This window comes from Bombus impatiens, unplaced genomic scaffold (assembly GCF_000188095.3).
Source record: "Bombus impatiens unplaced genomic scaffold, BIMP_2.2 scf_2222, whole genome shotgun sequence".
Classification (NCBI taxonomy): Eukaryota; Metazoa; Arthropoda; class Insecta; order Hymenoptera; family Apidae; genus Bombus; species Bombus impatiens.
The window spans coordinates 749,586-766,574 of NT_178641.1; the positions used below are offsets into that span (position 1 = coordinate 749,586).

Genomic DNA, 16,989 nt, shown 5'->3' on the forward strand with positions numbered 1-16,989 from the left:
CCCCCCTTTGAATCCACTTCGCAATGACAAAAAAGGGGGTGAGACTGAATCGAACTGGGAACATGGGGCGAGGAGCAGAGACAGAGGAAGAAGATTGTTTAGTGCCAGGAAACCAATCACGATCCCCCTGGTAATTCCCTTTTCTCGTATTAATTACGAACTTCGGACGTTTCTTCGATCAGATAAACTATCGCGATGGCCGATATAATTGTTGTGGTCGAGTAGCTGGAAATGATTTTTCTTTTCTTTAATTTTTTTGGACCGCAGACTGCTGTAGAGAGGACCGGTATTATCCGTTCTACCGTCGATAGTAGATTTAAAGCATCGGAAAATATTACATTTGAAAATTTGGAATAATTGTTTATCGTTCTGGCAGAGGAGGTTCGGCTCGTGGAAGAAAATCATTACGCGTGAGTTTGATGTGCAATCGCAGCGCTGAGCGATCTTAACGTAACGATGTCCTGAACCTGATGTTGCTAAGGTACTTTTTATAATGCGAGTTAAAATATGCTCACCCTGAACTAGTTACGAATATGTAAGATGTAAAAACGTATAGTCAGAGCAGATACTAAACATCGCAGGTTTCTCTTGGAGTCTTTTTCAAGAAAGAATTCGAAAAATAATAATGGATTTTTCGCGAAGGTAATACAAAAATCAATCCAAAGTTATAACCTTATCGCTACTTACGAGCGCTTCAACAGCACCACGCCCAACGCCCAAGCATTTCTACTCGTTTCAGCAAACTGTACGTACCTGCAAAGTTAAAAAAACGAAAATTACTTCTTCCATTAACGTGACCGGGACGCCTAAAACGATACAGTACATGGCTAAGACCGGCGCTTTCGTGATCTCGTGTAACTTGAAACAAAGTTATTGGGACCTCTGTTCCCCATTCAAGCGTACACGCAATACGTTCGTATTAAATCTCGCGTACTTTTAATTTACCGCCCACAACGGTTCGTAATATTTTCTCCTTTCGCCCTGCGATTTAAACGCGCCACCTGATGCCCTTAATGTCCTAACACTGGCATGGTAACGATTTTTACATGCTGAAAGTAGCCATTAGGATACGAAACGAACAACCAAGAATGTTCAATTATTCCTCTGTTAGAAACTAAGTTCTTTTCAAGGGTTTTAAGTCCTATCAACTAAACGGTTATTAGCTATAGCTTAAGATTAACTAGTACGTAAGCGTTACATTAATCTTACAATTAATTTCGATTCCTTTACAACTCGATCAAGTTGTGAATTTTCTCATTTTTCAGGTTGTCCTTAAGCGACCCTATCAATCTACGCTTATCACATGAAAGATTATACTTAGGAGAGAGTAAGATTAGATAATCTACTGTAATTGCAGAAGAGCACTCGTTGTATCGAGGAGTTGGTCTTTTGAACGATAGACTGTGGGAATGTGTAATCTTGGTATGTTCAATCTTAATCCGTGAAATATGATCTCCTAGCAAATATAGTATTCGTTTTTCCGTTCTTGAAACGGTCTCGGTGATATTTTTACCATAAGGCGGGGCTGTTAGATTCCATTCAGATTCCCACTCGTAATATTAAACTATCTTTTGCTTCTTTTATCGAGTCGTTCATATGTAAGTTGTCGCAGTTGACGGTGTTTAGAGAGTCGGCGGCTTGCTTGACCAGCTTTTTCATTGCCAGGAATTCCAATGTGACAAGGGATTCATATCGGTTTTATTTCTTTTCCTTCTGTGATGGTTTTTCAACATACTGAAAAACGTAGTACTATTTCGATAAAATGATCTAGCAGACGCTCGTTTCTCTCTCTCTCTCTCTCTCTCTCTCTCTCTCTCGCTTTGACCCATTTTATTAACTACAATCCTATTTCTCTATTTTTTGCGTCAATTACGGGATTCTGGGAAGATAAAGATACCAAGAAAATGAAATAGAAAGGGAGGAACAAGGCAATTTCTAGGAATTTTATCGCGTGCAAACGCCACAACACGGAGTTTTAGATTGAGTTTGCTCGTCATCGATATCGAGCGGATTTATGGCGTCGAACAATAGCGGAAAGGATTCACGCTTTCACCGAACCGCGCGTATACCTCGATCGAGCAGGGAAAAATAGGAGATCGTGAGTAGACAAGGCTGCTTCCTGGGCGAATTAAACGTTTTATGGCGAAAGGCGCAGTCGATTTGAGATTCTAAGGGAAGGGTCAAGAGGTCAACGCCACTTTTCAAAACCCCTCGGTAGTTTCTTACCGATACGATGTAATAAGGTTGTTCAAGTGCTTGGAGCAATTTACGGATCGATCTAGATGTTTTAGTTATTAATATTTTTGAACGAAAGTTTCAGAGAATGTAATCAAACAGTATGTATATCTTTTGGAGAGGAAAGTATTTTCTCTTTATTTTTATCTTTCTATGTACTTTTCGTTAAAGAACGTTCTCTGAGATAGCAGCAATTGAACGACGTTCTTTCCTCTTTAAAGATATTTTATAGTTTTCGTGTTTTACTATAACAGAAACTCCGATAAAACTTCGTTTCAACAAAAATGAATACTAACTTAAAAGAACGAAGAAAACACAGCTTACAAACATTCTCAAAATATTATCGAATCCACGAAGAGGAATTGCAAGTAAAAAGAGATTTAAATACACGAACCACCCACTTTATAAATTTAAGTATATTATTTTAAGCGTATATTTTAAATGCTAATGACGATTTTAAACTAGAGAAGGAAATCTTTGTTTGATGAAATTCTCAAAAAAACTACAAAAAAAAAGAAAAATAAAAAGCACCCGAACTTGCTCGAAGACATTTTCATTTTATCGTCCATCTTAGAGTCTGGTACTTCCAAGTGGCTGTGGAATATTATTGTGTAATATTTCCCGTCGAATATAGGTTCAAAACGTCGCGGGTGAGCAACTCTATAAAATTGCTGCCTGTTATTTCCCCGATACGATGACGAAACGTAAACGGAGAGAGGATCAGAATTTCCGGTTTCCGGGGCAAGTTTAACGACACGAAGCGCATAAGCCACGCCGATTATCAAACACCGTTGAAATTTAATCACGACAAAGGATCTCGATGTTTTGCACTTACGTAATGCGCGTACTTGTCTCACAAACATTATTGAATTCTTACGAATACGAGCAAACTAGTCGCTGCACGAGAATTACTGCGTTTTATGGCTACTTGCATTTCCCTATCTGTATGTCATCTGACATTGTTATGTAATTCTGAATAATTTTCCGCACAAATGATAGATAAACGCGGTAATTTTTTTAATAGATTGCGAATTTTGACCTACTAAACGATCATGTTCCTCGTACTTAGAAATGCACGTTAAATGCATTTAAAGATAAGACAGATTATGTACGGCACTGTAATAAATTTATGTAATATCTAGGCGAACATGGGGAATTGTAAGTTGCATAAGTAATTAGCAATTGCAAATAATAAAACTAGAATCGCTATTAATACAGTCTATTACTTTATTTCTCATCTCATCAGATATAAATACAACCGGCATAAATCTCCATTGATTATCGGTAAATGAGCTAAATTTCCATAAATTAATCACGCAACAGTAAACATGCATACCTGAGCCGTTTCTCGATCGTGTAAAGAGGTATTCGCGAATTTCCTGTCGATGTTGCGTGTTTAAGTCGAGCATCTAAAATAAGTTGCTCAACGGAAAGAATATATCTTTTATGAGAACGATGGAACACGTAAACACGATAACAGGACTTCATAAATGCTTCCCTTTTTAAACATTAAAGTCGATATTCTAAACAGCTTCCTCGGAGAAGAACCTCCGTTTTGATTTCTTCCTCTGATACATACAAGTAAAACTTTTTGCCTCCGCGGAGCATTTACGAGCAACTAGAGACACTTTCGTCGTTAGATATTATCGTATGTTTTATCTACGTGAACTTTAATAGAGTTGCACCTAGATTTTTGCTCGTTGCACCTTCTTGCAGCGTGATTTATTGATATTCCGAAGTGTGTCTCGATATAGACACTCGTTTTCATTGCTTCAACTTTGAAATTATTCAAAATATTATTTTGCAGTCTCTTATCCGGAAGAATATCGTTCTCGAGAACGACGGAATATAGAAACACGATAACTTCATAAATGTTTCCCTTCTGGAACATTAAAATTGATATTCCAAGCAGCTTCCACGAAGAAGAAGCTCCCTTTCGATTTCTTCTTCCGATATAAGTAAAACATTTTGCCCCTGCAGGGCATTTCTAAATAAATCTCGTCATTCGCTAAACAAATAAGAACGTTACATTTCCAAATCGATATATCGATTGACTTAGAAAAAATACAATGTCAATGAAATCATTGTAAAAGCGGTCGTAGATAGAGCGCAGATACCGTACCACTAACCCACTAAATCCTTCTACACACGTTTTACCACTACCAACATCATTGTACAAACACATAGTCATGCAGAGGCTTTCCTCGAAACCGCGCAACCTCGTGAATCTTTACGTTCCAGTCCATAATAGAATATCCAGAAGGTTTCACGCCGTCGAATTACCATACTGTCCCACGCTGTCAGCCTTCCGTGGCCACTTCACAAAAGGAGGCTGTCGCAAGCGTGCTCTCGCGTCAAAAGTAGCTCCCTTGGAGAGAACGCTGTGCGCTAAACCAACAGAAAGAGAGAGAAAGGGAGAGAGAGAGAGAGGCGAGGTGAGAAGCGAGTTACCGTTGACGAACTTTATTAAACTATTACCACGCGAAACTCGTTAAATACCCACGAGGCAGGCATCTCGAGCCTAGACGATGCGGTTTGACCGTCTAATTTCAGTCGACAGACGGGATATTTGCGTGACGCCGCTGGCATCTTCACGCTCCGCATGTCGAAGGCACGCCACGAGAATTCGCGGATCGAACGGAGGTTGATCCACGCGTACGTGTGCCTATCTCATCTCATCGAATCGATACGCCACATACTCCAGGCTTTAATAACGGGGTCAGAAATTCGTCGACCGGCTCGTTAACGCCGGATAAATCCTGTCGTTTCTGCTCCATCGATCGATCAATCGATCCCCCTTCTTTCCTCTGTTCCTTTCTTTCGTTCGTTAATTGACCGATTCGTTCTCCAGATGAAAAAAACGCCGCCTCTTTTTTCCAAAGCTTCCACTCTCTCAGAAGTATTGACGTTTGATTGATTATCGCGGCGTTGTCGATGTCGATTCCGCAAATGGGAGACGCGAGGATCGCCTCCAGCCAAGGATGGGATCTATGGAACGAAATCCGTGATTGATGCTTCCGGGAAAACCGGCATCATGAAGACTCGGATTAACGCCGCCGTTGTTACGGTCGATAGCCCGATGACATTTTTGCTTCGACATTTTACGGTCGTTGCGTTATTTGGTTTCGCTTAAAATCGACACGGTTTCCAATGTTTCGTGAAACGAAGAGCGGTTTCGGAAGCATTAGCCGCGCATGCAGCAGTGATTTGGAAGCTTGCAGAGAACTATAGGCTTTACCGTAAATCTTTCGAGCACATGTATTTTTTATTTAATATAAACCGAGGTATCATTCGTCCAATTGACTTTCTCCGCTAGGATTTACAAAATTTGTCATATACTTTCAATCTTACGGAAAGAACGTGCGGGAAACTTTGATAAAACGTATCATCTCGTGGAATATCGATCAGTGTGCAACAGCCGCATCTGATTTTTATTCTGCCACAAAATTTCCGAAATTTACAATTTCTACATTCGCGCGTTCATTCGTTCGTATCGAATAATAACAATTCCAATTATGCTCAACTTTGATCTCTGCAAAATGTAGAACATTGCAACGGGAAATTTTCAGTCCGATTGCAAGGTGAAATTTGCTGACACTGCGTCGAATCACGATATCAAACTTTTCTTAAACTCCAACACCAACAACGCCAAGTCGCGAACTCATCGTTCGAATCTCCAACAGTCGTCACAAATTCGCTGAACTCAACGAGCTTCGGAGAACTCCCTGACGTTACACGCTCATCCCTGGCCAGGGAACGTTCGTCCCTGGGCAGGGAACGTTCAGGCTGCATTCTCGTTCTGCTAACGCAATTGTTACATCCACGTCGGATCGCGTTTCCGCGAGCGTCGAGGGAAGTTGTATAAGCCTCTGAGCGCAAGAGTAAAGTTGCCATCGACAGATTCGATAAGTTTATTAGTCGGCGGCGCCCGAGGCCGAGAATCCGGATCGAGATGATTATCCTGGGGTCCCGGGAAGATGATTTCTAGTTTCTACGAGAACTTCAATAACGTCCGGCAGGATTGTTCCAACGAATATTTCAGCCTCGCTATGTTAACGTAATTTTCGAAACTTTCGTCTTGAGTGGCATACTAAATGCGTAACTGTAAATTGAAATTGCCGGGGAATAAGGATGGTACGACGTAAGGCTTGTTTCCTCGTGATACGTTGTTAAACGTTGAACATATGGTGAAACGGCACATGAATTATTTATGATTTATGAGAGATGGTTGCGAGCTGAAATGTATGGTGCGAAAGGTTATCAACGTAGAGTGAAACGAAATATTTTAATTGGTATAGAAAATATATACTTTTCGGAACGTGTATCTCAAGTGTTTCGTATTGAATCACACTGTATAATAATCAATCAAACAGTACGTCTATTCATAATTACTAAGATGCAATTTTCTTCAAAATTAGCATCTAAGTTAATGCTACCGAAATCGACACCTCGAAATTCAAATATTATTGTCAATGTCTTCTTTAATCATTGTAGTATTCGAACTCTAATGTGTTCGTAGTAGGTGCTGGTAAACCAGTTTTTTCAGTTTTTATTTTTAACAAGTTATATGGACGGAATATCGTTATAATGGTCAATTATATTTGATAAAGTATATACACTCGACTATCTCGTTAAATGATTAAAGTTGACTTAACGCGATAGCAATTAAAATATTTTAATGCTTTTCTAACACTTTCCACGTCGGCCAACCAACCCCATCGTCGGGGTTAGTAGACTTATAGTACGAGGTAGGCTGACTATATGACTATACGATCAGATAAGAAAACGTCATTAGTAACTTATCTTAATGATGATACATTCTCTCATACTATATAATAAACTAAAGATTTATGTTCAATAAATTACACGTAAATTAAAATGTATTTATAAGTTAATCAAATTTAAACAGATCATAAAAATCGCTTTCCTAATAACAAAATAATGATTGAAATTTTCATAGAAAAACTTAGAGTATTAGAAAGTATCATTAAAATGATACTTCAATCATGATCTTCGCAGTCTGATATATAATTCTTGTACTTGTAAAAAAGTAAATTTCCTTTTACATATCTTGAGTGAATCGACATCTTACACGAACTACATTGAGCCCAGACTTACGTAAATAAAAACGGACGTTATTAGTCAACCAGCATCGATAGATCATTTTGATTTCGATATTTCACGTAACTAAATTGCTGATGTATTTTAAAAAATACTGTTACGATAGGTCGTCTAGTAAACAAACTTTAAAATATATCTCTAATATTTATTCTGATGTTTATTCTGTATATAGAACGCGAAAACATAAAATCTCTATGAACAAATATTTACTTATGTAACCAATTTTGCGACGGACGTCGATAACTCTCAATCGTAAAGCTACGGCGTCGAAAACAAATGAACGTCAAGCGACTCGTTTCTGTCGTTTAATAAATTTTTCCGCGGTGGAATACGCGTCAATGCAAACTTATTAACAATTAATCAACCTATCCCAACAAGCAGCCAACTTCGGTCTCCGTTGTACGAAGCCCGTGGAGGCAACTCGCGATAAGTACATCTTCGTTAATTCTCTAATTTCCCGCAAAACTAAATTGCGCATTTAAGACGCCATAATCTTCATGTTACATCACATTACTGCAAGCAACTGAAAGCGGCGAGAAGGTCCCGAGTGGATTTTTGCACGGCGTTCAAATACTCGCGAAACGACACGCGGAATCGCGAAACTTATTACGTTACACCTGTCGCGCGAGCGCCGTATTTCAGCGTCGCGCTGCGAATAATTGCTTAATGAAAATTCAACGACGTTCCTTCGCTGGAAAAAGGAAAACATCCGCCGTGAACGTAAAACGTCGACGGGCCAGGTCGCATTTAAATTCCACATCCAGTCGCAATAACCGCCGGGGACGAATCACGGTACAATAAGTGGAGCCAGATGGTGCCTCCTAATAAGCGGCGCACCTTTCCACCCTTCGTCACCGAGCCACCCCTTTGCCAATCTAATTCGACCTGCTTCCAAGCCCGCGCCAAAGCGGATGCGGCCTAGCGGCTTCAATTAACAAATTCTTGTCGAGGCAATCTCAACGGCACTAATTAGGCGGCGACAAACGGAAGGTACTCTACGTTAGGTTGCACCCTGAATAGGGTGATTCGTTTAAAAATATTAGACCGAAAGGATGGCTAAGATGGCATGGAATTTGTGAGATTTACAAGGGGTGGAAATGAGAACCATTTGTGATTAAATGGAGGCGTTTTCGGTGGAATAATTTCGACCATCCTGTCCGTGAAATGGGCTGAATTGGATAATAGCGGTAGGATGAATTTTGGTAGGTCGAAAAACTGAAGTTTTGTCTAATAAAGACGAAGGCTTCTTTTCCTCGAGTGTTTTCGCATTTTTGTCAGAACGAGCATTTAATGATACTTACATTTAATTAATATAAATATCTCGAAAACTATCGGAGATATGAAAAAAGGTTTGAAACCTTTGTCGTTCGATTTTCAGGGAGAAAATATATCACGTCGATATTTATTTTACCTTGCAACGATCGTGAAAAACTCTGTGAAGATCAGGGTTGTATTCTTAAACGGGAACTATTGCATATTCTTGTGACTATTGCATAGTCTAGATCAAAACATTTCCAAAACACTACTTGTAGTTTGCATGAATTACTATAGAGGTATCAAATCTTTTGATCTGCCGCGATGCCGCCGGCATTGGCGTTATCTAGTATACACTAGGTTGGTCAGCTTGCTCGATCAAACATCATTGTAGCTCTAAAAGGAGCCGATTGTGTATGCACTGTGTGTTTGTACTAAATATTATTCCTCGAACGACTAGTCGCTTGTCCTACATGTTTGCCATCGAAAAATATACAACTTCCCATTCTTCTAAAACCTTAATATCTCGATAACGGTGTATGCAGAAGTACAGGTAAGCAGTGTTTTGACGTCGACTATAAGAATACGAAATAAAAGAATATATTCAGACTTACAAATATAATCTTAACAAAAAAAAAAAAAATATAATCTTTGCAAGGCGAATGCACGGCAAAATAAATATCATCGTAATACGTCCCCTGCGGAATCGCATAACGTTTGTTTCAAACATTCTCTTGCATCGTTCATAGTTTCCCAGATATTTACGTGTTTCCAGATAAAACGGACACTTTGTATATTTACTATTTCAGGAGGATCGTAAGATTTATCCGAGTTTCACGGTTACTCCGAACGTCAGCCGGTCACCTCTCAAAACCCAACAGTGTCCCCAATCGTCGACCAAACAAATGCAACCCTGGAGGAATGGCGCAGGGAGCAATAAACCAAGCGAGCGTCGTCAAAGATTCACGAGGTCGATCTCTTTAGCAAAACGGTCGCAAGGATGGTTGAGGGAAGGAGACAATCAAATAAAATGCAAGATCGTGCCGAAGCGATCTCGATCAGTCATAAGCTACGTGAACGAAGGTCAGAGGAGCAAAGGAGAATCGTCCAGTTCTCGGTGGAGTCACCGGCAATTCGAACACCGTTAAGTCCCGCGAGAGTCTATTTCGCGTGCCCTCACGAGGTCTCTAAAGACACCTTCACATGCCGTCGTGATCAGTCGTTCCACGTAATACCATCTCGTGTTTGCGCCCGAGAGTTCGATGCCCGACACCCATAGCATCGTCCGTTCCTTCCTCTCTCACTTAATCCTGCCTTTAACCCCTTCCCTAACCCCTTCTCTCTCTCTCTCTCTCTCTCTCTATCTCTATCTCTCTATCTCTCTATCTCTCTCTCACTCACTCTCACTCTTGCAACCTTTTCATCGTCTCTTCTTCACCGACACTCGAACCGATCTTCTACTTCTCTTGCTCTCTTAAATTGCCTTTCTCCTCTCTCTGTCTATCTTCTAGCCCTTTAGCCTCGTTATTCTCGTCTCGTTCTTCGTTTAATCTTCAGACGTTTTCCTTCCTCCTCTTCTCTTTCCCCTCGCTCTTTGCTTTTCTATCTTGCAAGAGCAAGGCCGAGGAACGGGCCGTGAGATTGAGAGCAGGACTTTTTAACGACTTCGCATATACGTACGATGTACCTCTTCCACTTTGGTAGAGGAGCTTCGAGCACGACCCAGCCTCCGAGGAGAGACCCGGACTTGACGATAATAGGATCCCGCCAGGGAGAAGGCTCCACGCGGTGTCTAAGTGCCTTCTAATCGGGTTTCCTCCGTCGATCGTTTCTGATGGCTCCACGAGTCGTCAGGGATTCTTGGGTACTTCATGGGTGATGATCGGAATGAGTGCGTGACTCGTTCGAGGGACGTTCGTAGAGATTGTACGGGACTTTTATGTTGGATAGTCGACGAGTAGGACGAGTTTCGCTTTAAACTGTCAGTGCTTTAATTCCTACTGACTCACTTGCGTTGCTTCGTGTTATATTTATTTATATGCATATAAATTTCTGTTTTTTTTATGTATGTAATAATGTTGATTCCTTTTGCATCTTGTAGAGCATGTTTTCCAATTGGATCTGTTAAAATATTCTTCAAAACAACTCCAAATTGTCAAAGTTATGAAAATTATTAATAATTCTCATGCGTCATGCGCGATGAACGAACTGATTCGTAGGGACTATCTTAGTTTCTCCAATCTTACAACGCGGGTGTCGATTTTAAAAAAATTCCTCGAGGACGACGAACTCATGCTCGAATGAGACAAAAATAGTCGGCATAACCGATCAAGTAGATTATCCAGTATAAATCGATCGACTTAGCGATAAAAATGAAGTGCCTCTACAATTTCCATTCGAATAAAAAAGAAACTTATATATTACTCTCTAATCATACGTTATATGAGTATAATTCTTATTTTTTCTTATGAGACATAACGCTGCGTCTTGTGTAATCAATTCCAAAACGTTTCTGCTTAACCATAAATTACTACCACGAGGGTAATCGACAAAAAGGAACAAGTATTGCTCTAAACGATTCATCCAAACGCGTAACACGCTTCGACTACGTGAACTAACCTACGTTTAACAAGAGGTAGGAACCCGTGTACATACAACAACAACAAAAAAAAGGAAATTGTAAAGGCAGGATTATAAATAACTTTAATCTCGTAAGATATTTCCAATGCGGAAATTACTAATTCTCGTATACACACAAATTTCAGATCCTCTATCCTCTATCTATCCTCTAAAAGATTAAGAGATGTAAAAGTACACAGAATGCGCGTAACACACAAAATGAGTTTGTGATAGTGAAACGAAGATTATAGAGAGGAGAGGAACGTCCTATCTAACCGGCTACACGAATCTAGATCAATTACGTAGCACATGGGCCACGTGTTTTGAACTCAATCCCTCGGACAGAGTAGATTGAGTAATGCACATCGAGCTGCATTGACTGAATGACAGTCTCTGCTAAATTGACAGCCTTCCGGTTGCATGCTATCAGACTATTATGGGGCTACGTGGCTAGAAACATGCCAGAATGTCATTCTTACTCTTCTTGCCACAGGACGCATTAGCGTTGCAATAAAATTACGTAACATTTTATTTTAATGTAACTGTCGGCAACATTTCTCATCGACTTATTGTACGTCAAATATAATATGGTTTCCTGAACGTTCGAACACTTTTTGGAGCGGTAACAAATGTTATGTCAATTAGCAGAACAAGGCTTAGAAGACTTAGTGCCAGCAAAATTGGAGAGGTGGAAGGAATAATAATGGTCGTCAGCTAGAGAAATCATTGAGTTTGTGTTTTATTTAAAAGCGTAAAGTTTTTCATTAAAAGATTAAGACCTAGGCAGAGGAATGTCTTATATATTCTTGAATATCACGCGCATTCTATGGATTTTTAGCTTACTTAATTTCTTACGAATGAAAAAAATCTATAACGCAGATATAAACAACATGGCACATTGTACGATTGCCAGAATTTCATAAATATCTTTAGCCAAACTATAGCGTCACTGAAACATTCTCTTGGGCGTTCTGTATGACAATGTCATGTTGTAACTTTTCTTTGTCAATACTTTTATGTTATGTCTACTTCTTACGTGTCTATTCTCATTCTTTTTCTTTTTCTTTTTTTTTTTTTTGATACATATGTATCTCCTGCTTTTTCTTAATTCCTTTTTCTTTTCTCGTCTTTCATGTCCCATTAATCTATCATATCTAAGGATTTATCCCATAAACAGATAAATAAATAAATAGTAAGAAACTATAATAATTTACAGATGAACGATTTTCATGATTTCTATATAATTATGCTAATGTGGAAATTACCTCTTGACTTAACCAGAGCTGTATAAAATGCCTATCGTACAAGCTGACTGTCCCTCCAGGGATGATCAACCATCGTTAGGAAAATTGCCAAATGTGAACGTTGCCTCGATAGGAATTATTTCGATAAAGATTATTAGCCGTGACGGTAAAACGTTCCTGTCCGCTGTCCTGTTCCGTGGGAAAATACACATGTGGACGAGCCCGCGTGGATAACGGAGACATGCGGGACACAGCCGATATAAAATATGTCGCTTTTATTTGCGAACAGACGAGTAGATTAAGAATCGTAAAATGAGAGTGCCCGTGGGCAATTATGGTCTGCGCTTTTATCGTGACGCGATTTCAAATGGTAATTTTACGGTAACTGGGAATAACATTTGACACGATGGGCTTCGCTTCATTTGATCAATTTTGACTTGCGAAAGCGCGATAAACGGTAAACCTAACAGTTCTAAAACGCATAACGTATACCGAGATATTTCTGTCAACCTCTTACGATGCAAGATTACTTTTCCAACTAATCTTCTGTGAGGAATATGAAATATATTTCCCGAGAAAACCAAGCTTCAAATGATCGTAGACGATATGTCAAGTACGATGTCCCCGTTTCAAAAGACTTACTGCCGTTTGAATTATAGCCAAGTATTTACGAAAGAATTGATAAAAAGTTACAGTAAAAGAAGGGATAAAAAGAAAGTGCAGCCTTCGATCGTACATTCATTGAACGCCATCGATTAACCAGCTTACTTCATAACTGTAATAAATCAACCTAGACCTCGATCAAGGTACGAAAATCACGCAGGAAATTTTGGAGAAAGGCTTTAATCGCCGGTGGATTAGCAGTAACACGGATAATCCGTGAAATTGCGTGGCAAAGCGAGAGCAAACACAAAGGGTCAGTAGCCTGAACGTGTTGCAACGAGCAGCAGCTTGCTGGCCTCGCAAACTGGTTTCGCGCGAGTCAAGATCTAGATCGCGACCTTCTGCGAGAACTGCGACCTCGGGACTCCATTCGCCGATGAAACTGGCAGTCGAAACGCGAAAATAAAATAATAACCGAACGAAAGCGATCGATCGATACTAATTTCTGATATTCGATGAAAAATAATCGCTACCATCGTTCAAGTATTGGATCGAATAAAAATAGAGAGAATATACGCAGAATTCTCGCGTTACTCGCAATAAGGATGCAAATTTTATTTGTCCGTATAATAGTCAGGCTTCCATTATTTTTCATTCACAGTTACCCGTGGCGCAATATCAAACGTTGCTTGATATTACTCGTAAACGGGGTAACGTAATGGTTTATAAGCAGATTATATTAGAATAAGCGATCATCGACTATTTGGTTACAGTAATGAAACCATGCCGGGTTTTAAACGATGGTAAACGAGATCGTTATTTCTTTGCGTTAATTGCGATTCAGGTGATCACGTTACCATCTCGTTAGTTTATAATTTAACAAGATTCAGCGGATTAACTATTTAGCATATTACATAGGGAGAATCATAATCGTGGTACGCGAGCATGATAAATTCGGTTTTACTCCGTCGGGGCTCGTCATATTTGTATTTTCAATCGCACGAATCTGCATACGAGTGCATAGAAATACGAGTTTCATTCCCGTAAAATCGCAACGATCGCGCGCTACCAAATGTTGGCTGTAAATCATTCGATGTCGCATTTTTACAACTGAAATGATTTTTCCCTTGATCTGATAATATCCCTGCAAATGAATATAAATCGTCGATAATAAAAAATAATATTTTTAGTACCAAATATCCAACATTTCGTCGAATATTCCGTATTACAAAATTTAACGAATTCAATTTTTCAAGCTGGAAATTTCGTGTCGCTTAAACGCGCTTTATTTTTAGTTGTCTATTAATGGCGTTCTCCCGCTGATCATTCACAAAAAGCAACAGACGTATTACGATTTAAGGAGCCAATTCAATCGTGCGTACAATTTATGAAGAACGAAACACGGATAATACGAAGAATCGTGGCTGTTCCATACTTGGACTTGTAACTGGCTTTCAGCGACGATCATCCTTATTCCATCACACACGGTCAAACGTCCGCGAATCAAAGTCCCTTTGTCTCGCCGTTCCTCAATTATGAACGAGAGCGACTGACAAAATCGCAAAAGCGAAATGTTCACGGCGCATAAATGCGCAATGAACTTTCCGGGAAATTACGCAGCGTGAGATTGTGCCCGAAAATTGGCGAATCGTGGTCCGTGATATGTCGGAGTTCATTTCGCTCCGTAATGGCGATCTAAATACCAGTAAAACCATTCGCGCGATCACGATTGTTATCGAACGTTTTTCCTATTTCGCTTTTCTCTTTACCTCGGTGTACGTACTCGTATTTCTCGGCTGGACGAAACATTACCGAAAAGCAGCGAATGAAATTTATATTTTATATCTCTCACTGACTGGATATCTTTACGCGCGGTCATTTCCGAATTTGAAACATTTTGATCGTAATACGTGGAATGTAAATCGTGTTTTCGGTCGGCGGCACTTTTCACAGCAGAGATATAATTTTATAGGTTTTATATCGAGATTGGCGATTCGACGATCAAGCGTTATGTTTAATATCCGTAGCCGATTAAACTGTAATCACCGAGAATTATACTCGGATTTATTTTTAAGGTAATCTACAAAAATTTAGTTTATTTGAAAGTTTTAATATTAATATATGTAAATTCGATGTAGATACAAAAAAAGAATTATCGATCTTAAGCAGAATATAAAAAAGTGCTAATCGATGAAACGGTATATACAGTTAACCCTCTATAATCAGAAATCTATTTATTTGTGATAGGAAAAATTATATTTGATTACAGTTTCTTATACCGATCTGATTGATTTATTTGATTTGATCGATATCGACGTAATGATATAGCATTAAAATACATTAGTAAGGTAATAAAACGAAAGTGAAATTATAATACTTCCTATACTTCACCCTATTTTATTCCCTGCAACAAGTAATACGGATATTGCAAACCGGCTCTCAATGTACAAGTGGTTGGTTCGGGTAATGGATTGTGAACAACAAAGTTTCGTTCCAAATTTACTCGGTCAAAAATAAAAGGAAGAAAGAACGGGATAGAGAAGAACGTGAAAAATGAGTGGAAGTTTCGAAATTCACGTCTGGTGCACGAACGGGCCAGGTAGTTAACCGAGAGCCGTTTTCAATCAAATCCTGCGGCCGATAGGAGATTTAAATTCGTTTCGACGTAAATGAGTCCACTTCCCGTCTCTCTCCTGTGCCACGATTTCGATCGGAATTTTACCCCGACAGAAAAGATCCACGAAAAATTCGCCTCGATTCTTCAGGCGATACTTTGATTTATTTTTACATTCCAGTTTCTATTCTGCTATATTGACAGAGATGTCTGCGGAAGAGAGAAAGAGGGAGGGAGAGAAAGAGAGAGAAAGAGAGAGAGAGAAAGAGAGGAAGGAAAATACCGTAGATTCAAATTATTATAGAATTTGAAGTGGAAAAATTCAAGCCGCAGAATCAAAGAAATTGACACAATTTCACGTTCAATTTTAGAACTTAACCGGAATTATTAAATTGGTAGAAGCAATATGAAAAATTACGAAGGTTGATAAAAAACAAAATATTACCATTAGATATAAAATTAATTATGGGACGGATTATCGTGTAACAGCGATAGAATTTTTTTCGACCAGCAAATTCTCTAATTCCGTGCTTTCTAGAAAAACGTAATACGGATAAATAATCGAATAAAAATTTGAGATTCGATCACTGGAGCAATTTGCAAGAAAACGAACGAGCTTTGTCCGAAACTGATTATTTTAATCGATATATTTATACACCAAGATATTAATATATCGATTGTCGCTTATCGTGCACGTTAGTTTAGAAAGTTATTAAACGTGGCAGTTTAAAGAGCTAATAAACGATCAAAAAAACTGAAATAAAAAGGGATTACGTTTGCATCTCAAGGCTACATCAACATCTCAGAAAGATCTAATCTGTTATATAACTAATGTCTAAGAATGTTATGTAACTAATGTCTAAGAAAAATTCATAAATATCATTTGCTTTCGTTGTCGTTACGCGACGATCCTTCCTCGAAAAATCAGAAATTAACGCAGAAGAGAAAAGACGAAAGGAATCACCACGTCTCGTGCTTCCACTTTACAATCTCCAGCATCGATTCTATAATTTCGAGCGTGAAATTAGGCAAGTACCCGACTGGCAGCGCAACGTTTTGCAAATCGTCGTTCTGATCGATTTAAAAACTTGAAACGCGTGGAGCGGGCCGATTTGCAATCGAGAATGAAGCTCTTGATGGCTAGAAGATCGGAGGAGAGTTTACCTCGCGTCTTAATCCGGCGGGAATTCCGTTGGATCATCGAAAGCGATTCGCCTTCACCTCTGACCTTCCTGCATTCCTGTTTCTCGGATCCAACAGGCCTGGCTCCTGCCAGCCAGCCATCTCAAGGATCTCTCC

At 39.3% G+C, this 16,989-nt stretch overlaps 1 protein-coding gene across 5 annotated transcripts in view; it reads right to left on the bottom strand.

The window, feature by feature from the left end:
• LOC100748507 (putative polypeptide N-acetylgalactosaminyltransferase 9) overlaps window positions 1-16,989 on the bottom strand; it is a 299,103-nt gene that overhangs the window by 135,159 nt on the left and 146,955 nt on the right. Inside the window, exon 5 of one of the 5 annotated variants that reach the window (XM_033324344.1) lies at window positions 688-753. The exons of the other annotated variants lie outside the window; for them this stretch is intronic. The gene's annotated coding sequence lies outside the window, so the exon portion shown is untranslated. The remainder of the gene's footprint in view (window positions 1-687; window positions 754-16,989) is intronic. 5 annotated transcript variants of the gene reach the window in all.